At 42.2% G+C, this 12,011-nt stretch overlaps 1 protein-coding gene across 4 annotated transcripts in view; it reads left to right on the top strand.

Annotated features, from left to right (window-relative positions):
* LDLRAD4 (low density lipoprotein receptor class A domain containing 4) overlaps positions 1-12,011 on the top strand; it is a 241,344-nt gene that overhangs the window by 98,241 nt on the left and 131,092 nt on the right. Inside the window, exon 1 of one of the 4 annotated variants that reach the window (XM_069219923.1) lies at positions 1,505-1,701. The exons of the other annotated variants lie outside the window; for them this stretch is intronic. The gene's annotated coding sequence lies outside the window, so the exon portion shown is untranslated. Of the gene's footprint in view, positions 1-1,504; positions 1,702-12,011 lie in introns of those variants that run through there. 4 annotated transcript variants of the gene reach the window in all.

Raw genomic sequence — 12,011 nt, 5'->3', positions numbered from 1 at the left:
CTATCTTTAGAGTTGGCATGCATGGGTGGGAAATGTATTTCCATTAAAGGAGCTGAAGTCTAGAATTCTTTCCCAGACCTAAAGGCTTGCGTCTTTAGCATCCAAATTAAATTATTCTGTGAACACCTTTTCCTAATCCGCTATAATTTATTTTAGGCAATAGTCTTTAAAGCGCCTATTGTCTATACGTGTGCTCGATTTGTACTCCTCATAGGGGAGTCTGAGTGGCAGCAAGCAGGTGTGATGAATGCTGGGTAGGGTTCATGTGGATGGCTAATTATGACTGATGGGGTACATGGGTGATGGTCAAAGGCTGGCCAATGTTTGACTAAGCTAAAGGCTGTGAATAAATGATGGTGAGTATGTTGTAAGTAATGCTGCAATCCTAGTCCAGTGCGATAGTGTGCAGTGTGTAAAATTGGTCCGAATGCAAGAGCAGTGGTATTTATGCAGTGCAGACCTACCCAAAAGGCAGTGGAGTACTGCAGTGTCAAAGACAGAGTCAACAAGTGATTGGATAGGTAGCAGGGTTCCTGGAGCTGAAGTGGACTGTTGCAGCATGCGAATGGTAAACATGAGAGCCTGGGCCATGGTGATACAGTTTGAAATAAGGTAATTCCAATGTATTCAGTAAAGGTTATCTATGCTCACAACTGTTAAAGTGAGTTGGCTTTTGAAGTAATTCTATAATAGGCTTAACATAGTTCCCTGTAACCAGGACTTTTCTGAAGCAGTGAGTTAATGATGCTGTGAATGTAGTGGTAACTAAAGATGGTAAAATGGTGCGTGATGGGAGTATGGCCTCTGGATAGTATGTAAGCAATCAAGTGTGTAGTGAGTAATGGAGGATTCGTGCATGTTTAAGTATTTTGGCTCCCTGTAAAAAGCTGCAACAAGATGCGATATCTTAAAGGTGTCGCTCGGTGCAGCGAGGAAAAATGTTCTTCTCTTTACCCACTGTTGTATTTTTAACGATCGGCAACAAAGTAATTTCAGAAAGTTCTTTGGTTTGGTGTCCGCTTGGGCTTTGAAGCCTTTTGTAATATCGTTCCCCTAATTGCCCCTAAAACAAGCTATTCGGATGTTTATGTATTAGAACGCTGGCATGAAGGAACGCCTTCGGATATATTGTTTTGTTGTATTACAAAACAATAGGCTACTGAACAAGACGTCGCAAGAGAGGAAATGTACATGCTTTCCAGGAAAGGAGACGGATATTGGTTTCTACCACCGGATGGCTCGTTTCGTATGGCGTCGGCGCTGGTCGGTAATTTGTAAGCGCAAATATAGTAGCGAATCGAGGACTCCAACTCTGAGCTGGTAACTAACTCCTGAAAGTTGACCCTTTCCAGTGTCCTGACCTCAGTCAAACGTAAAGCCCAAGCGGTGCCTCGGGCGGGCTGAGGGCACCTAGGCGTCTGGAGCTGACAGGTAGTGGTTCCCTCGATTACGTGGCCACGCCCCTCCACTCTCGCGCATGCGCAGCTGCACGGCATCCCCATCTGTCGAGGAAGCCTTCTGCAGCAGAGCACGGCAGCCGGGCGCGCGCTGTGCCAGGAGTCCTGAGGGTCGGAGACCTCGGCAGCGCTCGCGAGTCCTCGAGGGTGAAAGGCTCTGCAGAAGACCCCAGGAGGACCAGACTGTGGTTCGTCAATGACATTACGGAGCCATCCGTTTCCTTTGCTGCGTCTTTTTAAACGGGTGAGATTCTGACACACTTTCTCAGCAGGGGAGTGTGTGCTGAGCATTAATTGAATTGCTTACTAAAAATTTGTCGGACCACTCAATGTCTGCCTCTTTATTGGTTTTGACTTTTTTTGCTATAAAGATAACGTTCCGCTAAGTGAGTGACGTGCCCGCCTGCACTTGGGTGGGACTTTAATGGCTGTAGCTGGGCAGTGCCGGGCTTAACATACTGCTTTTAGACTGACAGAAGAACATTTCACAAGAGACATTCCTAGTTGTTGTATGCTGAAAAGGCTAGCGTGTGTTTTTTGTGCAAGTATATGAATACCATACGCCTATTGGATTTCCTCCAGATTCTGCGCACATATCTATAGTAAAAAGATTTCCCTATTTTCTGAAAGTGTGCTTCATGCATTGATTTTGAAAGGATGAAAAGGTTCAGAATGAATGTCTCGTTGTCCGATGGTACACGTTCTGGAACGCAGCCCGGTAAACTGGTTGGCGCTGCAGACGGCTCGGCGGTGAGACAGGAGGCAGACGTCAGCTGCCCTGTTGCACGATAGACTGTGTCGCGCCTGCACTGATTGATATACTGTGGTCTTTGGGTTAGTTGATGGCTTTTGAGGCATGAGGTGTGGCTTCAACCAGCCACATCTCACAGCCACCATCCCGACTAGCGCACACTGAGCTGCGTTGGCGGACTCGGCAGAGACATTTTGGAGGCTCCGTGTCTGCGACCTTCTTACCCTGATGAAGAGTGAGATAACGTGCACTGAAGCCCTCCTCTACAAGTGCCCTTTGTCTTGCACCTGTTACACGCACGGAATCCGCATCTAAAAAGGACATGTACCCAAAACTGAAACAAATCGTAGTGCACCCCACCCTTTGTAGGAATCCCACGCTGTCGGATAGCTCCCATTTTCCCCATAATAATTCTCCTTTTGATATCTGTTAATTTACCCAATATCCCCGGGCCTACCCCGTACGTTTTATATGGCCAGAGTGACTTGGATAGATGATTTAACTCTATGCGAAGTACCAGCTGCCTTGGTGTTGGACTTCTAAACTCCTAGGTTCCATAAACAGCAGATCTAAGAAGTGTTTAATTTTTGAGGCAGAAGGCCCCTTCTTTTTAGAGCTATCGTCGTGCTGTTAAAGCTGCGAGTCAGTGACAGTCTCATAGTGTATTATCACTACTATATGAATGTCGTTTTATTTGTTGTAAGCGAAAACCGGTCCTGCCAGTGGTGACAAATAAACGAACCCGACCCAGCCTTATGGTCTTTTTACTTGATTTTGAAAATCCAGAGCTGGTTACAAGAAAGTCTGGCATGGTTAAAGAGAACATCTGATTTAGTTAGAGAAAGGAAAAAGACTGGCTTGCTTAAAAAGCTACTTAAATGTGTAAAGTGTGTTCAGATGAGACGCCGCAGAGATGTGAAACAGACAAAAGAGTAAGTTAGTTGATAAGTGGTCAGTGCACACTTTACAAACTGTGAAACAGCTGTAGGAGGCTGATAGAATACACCAGAATGATGGTGGGAAGAATGCGTATTCTTGCAGGCGGACCTGATTTCCTGTGGACTGATAGAGGACTGTGTATGAATGATTTTTTTTTTTTTTTTATGCAACTCCTTGGCATTGGGGCAGCGTCAAAACAGATTTGCCTTGGCAAAGGCCGAAATTTGAAGGAAAGGGCACATTGTGTCGGGTAGATCAGATTGTCCAGAAGTCTCTTTAGTAACATCGGGCAAAGGAGATGGCAAAATTTCAGACGTCAAACTGGAAAAAATCATTTATTAAGGGGATTCGTCCTAAGCATGTGGGTTTCCTACACAGGATTTGTGGATATGAATAGTGAACTGCCTTTGGCTTTTGCATCTGCAGTGCATTTAAAAAAAAAAAAAAAAAAATCACTTCATCTGTAATGTTCATGGAGTTAAAGCCTCTTGGGGTGCTTCAAATCTCACCTCTTGCTGCTTTCTGGATTTTGAGAAACCAGTAGTAGTCATCTCTACTGTGTTTCTCGTGGTAGTTTAAATTTTGTATGAAATGTTTATTTCCCCGCTGCTTGAGGATTTCAGTCTTTGATCAGAAATGTTATTATAGGGAAAGAAAAGAGGCACATGGAACCACAGGGTGATGGGATGGGATTTCATGGATTCTGGATTGGAGACTGATTTTAGACCGGGCACGTTTAGTTTTTGGAAAAAGTCAGATTATCCAACTAATAGCGGAGGGATGGTCTTTGACCACCATCACATGCCAATGTACTTGCAGAATGTTTAAATACAGTTGGTTTAAACATGCAAGTATTATGGTACTTAACAGGATTGACAAGTGACATAATTAGTCAGATACTACAACTAGAAAATGCAAACTGTGTTTAAAAATATCAGTATCTGGATTGGTTGAATCACATGAGTTTCAAAGAAGTGAGCCTGGTTTGCAAGCTGCAGTATGTTATGTGGTAGTTGCTGCTTCTCAAGTCCCTAAGTAAAAAGGGAGGTGGTTGATTGCTACTTTGGAGGAAATGGAAGCGGGTTGACTTGTTTCCTGTAGAGTGAAATCAGTTTGTTTTGGCAGCCCTGGTAGAAGAACTTAAACTGTGCTTGCCTGGTGGAGGGAAGTGAGGAATTATATTGGCCCCAGAATTAAAAAAAATGTTATTGTCCCTTGATAGAGGAAGGGAGCTATGTATGCCCGTTAGAAAAGGGGTGAGTGGTTTTAGGTGGGCTTTCATACAATTTTCGTGGACTAATGTATAGAAGTGGTTTCATGGTCACATGTAGGGGTAAGGATGCTAACTAGTCCGCTCTTTGTGCACTGAATGGATAAAGACCATGAAGGTAAATGGTTAATGTTGAGTCCTTGCCTGTGGGCAGCATGGCAGTTTATTTTAATCACACTGCCCATCGTGGGTGCAGTCCATTATCAAACATAGTAGACCGCTGTACAACAGTACACTTGGCAACACTAATTCGATCTGTATAGTTGTGTGACTTCCAACTTTACAATTACATGTGATTATTTGCAGGGTAGGTTACTAGTGGAAATCAGTGTTTGGCTGGGTTCCCGAAGATTTCAGGTTGAGCTTCTACCTGGCTGAAGTCCAGCACACGCAACCTTTGTGCAGTGTTCTTTCTGTGTCATGTGACAGAGTGTGTGTTGGTCTTTGCATCATGAGAAATTATATCTTTCTGACAGAACTCCACAATTTAAGCTATAAATCATCTAATTCTGCATTTTTGGAGACTCACACGTGGTTAGTCTTGAGTGGGCAGTAGTAACACACCAACCAGTTCAGTTAAACTGTACATATTCAGGTGGCTTTCATAGACTATCTCACTACCACTGTCCTAATTAAGAAGGGATTGCTGGTTTAAATGTAGAGATTGCATGCCAGAACTGAATCGGCAGGCCTATTTAAATTTTATTAAACTTTGCGAGTAGGCTAGAAAACGCACTGGACTAACGGATGGGCTGCACAGAGCAATGTGTGGCCTGATGTCCAACGGGATAAAACACAGTATGATCAAGGGATCCCTTCAAACCTCCGAGGGTAATACAGCAGCCCCATTAATTTGGATTGTGATCTGCCACCACTGCCAGTCTCGTCTTTCCAGCATGAGAAAGTCGCTTGACTGTCAGCCAGGACTTTAATATACATGCTTTATTTTTGCAAAAGGTTACCAGTAAGGTGTTAGCTGTTGTTGCAGCACGGTGTCTATGAACTCAGCTATGTTTTTTTTTTTTTGTTGTTTTTTTTTTTTACTGCAAGTGATTAACTCCTGCTGTAATATTGGCTTTGTTTAAGGCATTCCGACTTTGTGCTGAGCTGACGGCTTTCAAGATTGTCTGCCCACATAGGTTATTCGATTCTGCTTATCCTTTGGTTCCACTGCCTGTCGAGATATTAGCAAGGAGGAAAGGGACTTTCGTACACGCGTCAAATGGAAAAAATGAAAGCTTTGAAGTGGAAAGGCTAATGTTCGCATCCTGGTCCTGCTTTTCCTGGATGGAAAAATAAGTAGTGCAGGCCCATAAAAATAGGTTAAGCCAATAGCAGAATCTCCACATCGTATGGAGCTGCTCCGTCTGTTCGGTCGCATGGTGGGGGCTGCATAGCAGACAACTATTTGTATGTGAACATATATACGTTGATCCCTAATGGATCATTTGCGCCTCCCCACACTTTCTTTTTTTTTTTTTTTCTTTTTTTTTTCTTCTTTCTCTCGGGTTTGTTTTCTAGGTAAGCCCAGGAGCAGCGTTGGGGCGGCGGTTGGTGGGGTCGGATGTATTCCAGGAACCCATAAAGTGGGGTCAAGGTGTGGAAAAGAATAATGGGTGGAGTCACGAGCTCAGTGCTTGAAAGGCAGAGACCACTTCTGGGAGTTTTGTTTTTGTTCAGCCAGTTTTGGCCCATAATAGCGGAGAGCATAATGTGTCTACTGCCAAGCAAACTGTGTTCATTTATATTTTATGTAGATAGGTAAGTTGGCTACTACTTTTAGTACTGAAATCGTGTTTCTTCAGACCATATGTTGCAGTCCTAATCTAGAACAGTGATATATTTTCTGGCATCAAGGAGCTGCATGCAAACAGGAAGTCATGGGTTTAGACCTTTATTTTTTATTTTCCTGTATAATTTATTCTAACATTGCAAAGAAGGGTCCGTTTGTAAAGTAATAGTGTTACTACACACGCTGGGATGACAAGTGCTAGAAAAGAATTAAATGAAAGTATGTCATTTAAATCATTTGTGTAAATACACATCTGGCGTCCTTACAGTGCATACATATCTCATTCATAGGGGTTTGAAAAAAGTTAAACCTGCCTCCAATAGTTCCTCTTAAGTATTTGTGAAGAAGTAATAAGCTGTGCAGCTTTGTTTCCTTTCCTCCCATTGTATTACATAGGTGTTAGGCTTGAAATGGCTTCCGGCCAGGATGATATTTCAATAAAAGAAATTCTAATGTCCCTTTAAGATTTTGTTTTGGACCCTGATGGAAGTTCAAATAAAGCCCATTGCCACCTGCAGGTTGCTGCTCCGAACCAACAAAGCAGGCCATGGGCAGAAATCTGATGGTGTCAAAATTACCCCTCAACAAATTCAGCATATTTGCCCGGGTCAGGTAGATTCTAGATCTGGCCCAGAAACTAGGCTGCCAGAACCGGGATCCCTATTTTCCAGCACTGTCCAGTATCTAGGCCCACCTCAGTTCTGAGGAGCTGGGGACAGTCACTATGCAAAAGCAAAATTGAAAATTTGATTTGTTTAGTTCATTAGGAATTAAAACATTTCAATAGTTGAACATTGGTTTGGTGTATACTTGTTTTTGCTTTGAGGTTCAAATCCCAGACATTTCCTACGCCAGGGATTCCGGTCTTCAGTTTTGATTCAGTGGCAGTCTACGGATTCCAGTAATCATTCAGTTGATTTCCACACACTCCAAAAGGTAGAAAAAAACACTACTATTAGATGGAAGCACCCTAGAGCCCCTGGTGGAGTAGTAGGTGAAGGAAGGAGGCCTTTCCTGGTGACCAGACAGTGAGATGTACTGTAGATTCCAGCTGCACTGCCTCTAGACTTGTTCAGCAATCACTTGGTATAGTGTTAGTCTGCCTGGAATGCTGAAGCCATCATCCCAGACGTGACCCTCCTGTGCTTGGCCAATCAGCTGTCATGGATGCTTGTCACCAAGGCCTTCTGGGCAGTATCCATCTCCTTTCTATTATAAAGCTTTTTTTCCTGTAGCATTTCCATCTGATTGACAACAGTAACTCAAGCATGCCAGACTCTGAACTCTTCACTTTCTCGAACAAATTATATTATCTCTGGTTTGCTTATATTACATGAACTAACTTATTTAAATTCAAGCTTTGAACAGATGGAACGACATATTTGCAACATGTAGAACAAGGCTTCATGTCCCAGAAAGACATCCAAGTTAATATCCAAAATCTGTGCACCACGCAAAAGAATGTTGGCTTTGAAAATGGAAACATTCGTATGAATGTTAGCACTTTTAGGCCTTTATTATAAACTGAATCTGCCAGCATTGGGTTCACCAGCTCAGAAGCAGTGGAAGAAGGGGATGCCTTGTGGCTAATCGAGAAAGAAGGAATCATTCATAAGTGGAAGACACTCTTCCAGCAGTGTTTCCTCTGTACAGGGATGTTAGGGTTGGATACTCCTCCTTTTCATCTACTGTGGTTGGATAATATGCTGCCCCAATAATGATGCATTGCCGCCACCTAGTATAATCTTATGGAAACCTCACTTTCTCCAGCTAGACCACAAAGCTGAACATCTTTAATGGAACCTAGTTTGGGGCGAGAGTTGGCTATTTTTTTTTTTTTTAACATATACATAACATGAGTGCTCTCTGCCAAATCCTGAGTAGCATCACTTGTCCAGTCTTCTTCATTCCATTGTTCCTTGACCTGTCACATGGTGGCAGGGTTGTAAAATTCCAGATTTGTCTCCTCGCAAGTTTCCACTCATGTACCAGCCTTCATTGGATTGCACTGGTACCCTAGTGACTTTTTACTGGATTCAGCAGCCTCTGAATAAATTGCTGCATTTGCTTTGGCTAAAAAAAACTTGGTGGTTTAAAAAAAAAAAAAAATTGGAAAAGGCAATAAATCATTTCTGATGACGAGCTGTCTAAATGTTTTGGTTCCCATCATAGTATGGTCTGAGTTTTTGTGTCCTTTTATACCGTGGACAAGGGTCATAAACATCATAACTTAACAATTGAACATGACAAACCTAAACAATTTTGTTATAAATTATTCTAAAGTCATAATTAAGACGTAAGTTAAAGAAAGGTTAGGGAGGAGTTGAGTACTTACTAGATAAGATGTTACTGTGACGAGTGTCTCAGAATTACAGGAAAAAAGATTTTGAGTTCCATAGGGACTGTAGCTCAAACGTGTATCTAAGGGGGTGTGTGTGCTTGAAGAACCACCTTTTTTTAAATGTTAAAAGCACTGGAGCTCTCTGCATTAGAACAGTGAATCCCAAAAAAGTAGTGTAACAAAGTGATACAGTAGTAGAGCCAAAATCTATCTGAGTGAAAAAAGAGCTAGATGAGTACATTGCATAACAACTGAAGCCACATTTACAATAATGTAAATTATTCAGAAAAGTAAGAAGTTGGTTATGCATTAGTGACGGGTCACACTTCCTTTACCACCTTCTTGAAAGAGTAGTGATAAGGGCAATCTTCCGAAGTTCAACCACTCACAGGGCTCCAATTGACCTTGATGTGTTCATTCTGTCACAGGAACTAGGCACAGCCACACAAGTAGCCTTGTATTTTTATCTGCACAAGTTGGTGGAAGTTCCCATCAGAGAAACGTAGCAAAAATGCATGATTTCAGGCAAAGTTTGAGATTTGCAGGGCATTGTGGGTAAGAACTTTGTGGGGTTTATGCAAGGCATGCCACCTTGGATTCCTTCAGGTGTCTAGTCTTCAAATATGTGATGATTTGTTAGGTTTCTTTAGGTCCTAACTGAGTTGGGACCCAAAACCCACAGCTATTCACTTTGCAAAAAAAGGGCCAGTTTTGAGTGGAAAAATGTGAAGTATCCACGTTGCGTTTTGGGTTGTTTCCTGTTGTGGGTACTAGTTCTACTCAGACAAATGAGGAACTGTTTTCATCAGGAGACTTGGAGGAATACTGGATAGAAAACCTTGTGGCTCACCTGAACTTTTCATCAAAGAAATGGTGGAAAATGTTTTTTTTAGTCAGTTTGAAGTTTGCAAGAAATTCTGGGTAACAAAACCAGGTGAGAGGAGAATCCAAGGTGAATGGCTTGAATGGCTAAGTATCTGGTTTTCCATACGTTTGCTAGGTTTCCCTAGGTACCAGCTGAGCTAGGGCCAAAAATCCACAGCTACCCATGTTGCAAAAAGTTAGTTTTGAGTGAACAAACGTGATGTGTCCATATCTGGTTTTGGTCGGTTTCCTGTTGCGGGCACTAGGCCTAACCACACAAGCAAGGTACCATTTTTATCAGAAGATGGTTAGGAACCTAGATTAGTTGAACATTTATTATTACCAATTGCCTTTCACTGCATTTGTGACTTCCAAACGTAACCCATTGTGTAAGAGAAGACATTTTGAAAATACCCTCTAAATCATATGCTAGTACGAGTACTCCAGATTCAGAGATCTGAAAAAAAAAAAAAATGCTGCTCATAAACTTCACATCTTATGCCCATTTCAGGCATGCCTAGGTTTCCTTGCAAACCTCTTTTCACTCTCCTCTATTTCATCATATGAACTGGCCCTCACTCTGTACACCATGAAAACATTGTATGGTGCAGCTCAATTTTTGGTTCTGGCTACCTTGAGTTCTTGGAGAACCTACAAACCCTTTATATCCTGCAGCCACGAGGGTCTAGCTTATGTAATGTTATATTGCTTTTGTAAGTTGACCGTCATGACAAAATTACAGATGAAAATGTCACCAGTGGCAGTTTTTTCCCTACTCATTTTCCATATTTCTTTATATCAGCATTTAGATTCTTTGTGAAAACCTTGAGGGATATACACATATGGCCCCTTGCTGAGTTTGGAATCTTGTCAATTTTTCTGCAATAGTTTTCTTAGATCAGCCATTGGTTTCACTTTTTTTTTTTTTTTTTTTTTTAATTCAGCTCTGCATGTTCTTGGAAGTTGGGAAGGCGCAGCAGTTGAGGGTTAGGGTTGTTCCTAGATGGGAAGGCTACATCAGTCCTGTTTCGTACTTTAAATAATTCTCTAAACTGATGAAAGGTGTTTTAGTGTAATTTGTGAACAAGGTGACTTGGAGTGAATTGGGTATTGATTGTGGTATACCAGCTAGAAATGCATTTCCAAAGTTTAGTTTACAGTCAATGCAGAGTTCATTGAACTGATGTCAAGGTAAAAGCTAGTGAGATCACTTTTTGGAAGAGAACAGGTAATAAGTCTATAGTTGTTAGTTCCTTAACTGTACATTGCTACTGTAAGGAAAGATGTATTGCTGCCTGCCTCCCCACTGACACTATTTTGATGCATTTGTCTGATCAGTCTTCCTACAGATTTAGGATGACTGGGCTGGTATATAATTTGACTTCACAGGTAATGCTTTAATGGTCACACAGGGGTGCATGCTGCCTGTACCTTCGCTGTGCGTGTATCCTTTCATGTACTTTTGTCATTGCACATGCAGGGGTGCTCTGCAAAGATGGAGCCAACTCCCTTGTATCATGTGCATCACTCGACGTAAATGATAGGATTCATGGGCATGGAAAGAAGGCCACAGTGATAATGAATGTGTACTCATCTATAAGGAAAGCCTTGTTCTCTGAGACTATGTTGCTGGAAATACCTGCATACACACAGTATAACCTGTATATTAAAACAAGCTCCTTGGTGATCTGTCACCTAAGCTTGGATAGGTGAGGGCTGAACACGAGGAGAAGAGTTGACGTGCAATTGCGGATACCAGTTTGAAAATTATTTTTTTATTTCCTCGGCATGTATCACAACTTCATGAATGTGGAAGGTGAATGCTTCTGAAAGCTGCGCACGCAGCATACTATTCATTTGAAGTAGAAGGGCTTTTTTTTGCAAATTGTCATACAATATTTAATCCGTAATGATTTCCCGTGTGAACGGAGAAGAACCCCCTGTAGCTGAAAAACAGGACAGTTGGAGCTAAGTATTTAATAAAACAGAGCACAAGAATAATCGACTTCACCCAAAGAGGGGACTGTCTCCAACTCCCATTTGCAAATTATGAAATCCAATGTCATTCTAGCTATCTTGCATTGCAGCAGTAATTGCAAGCGTCACTATAATATTGCATACTTCTTTGAAAGCATAGGATGCACAGCAGCAGTGACGCGGAAGCCATTGTTTTTTGAAGTGCATAAAAATATTTTTATATGAAAAGGCATGCCTTCATTGTTGCCTAAACGCTGAAGTGAACTGGGGAGCAGCGTGACAGGGTTAAAAATGAACCCACCCCACTACAATTGTTTATGCATCTACAGAAGGATACCTCCAGACCCGTGTTTGTGGATAACTTCAGGTTGTAGGTTGTTGCATGTTACGGAGGTGCTAGTGGTCAAAGGTTGGAGCCTCGACATCGAGGCGGAAGCACTCATCCTACAGGGGTGGCCGAGGTTGCTTTTGGTAGTATTCATTATTGGCACTCGTGCCCGTTTGTACCCAGATTGGCTGTATCTATTACTGCATAAGTGGCACGCTGTCGGTGCCACACATCTGCAGAGTGGTTAAAAATTAGTTATCTTCCTCTGGAATGGTGATGGTAAAGCAGTGCA

The sequence above is a fragment of the Pleurodeles waltl genome, chromosome 2_2 (genome assembly GCF_031143425.1).
Source record: "Pleurodeles waltl isolate 20211129_DDA chromosome 2_2, aPleWal1.hap1.20221129, whole genome shotgun sequence".
NCBI classification, from domain to species: domain Eukaryota; kingdom Metazoa; phylum Chordata; class Amphibia; order Caudata; family Salamandridae; genus Pleurodeles; species Pleurodeles waltl.
Note: the sequence above shows the minus strand (reverse complement) of the source record. Positions and strands in the feature narration are given on the sequence as shown.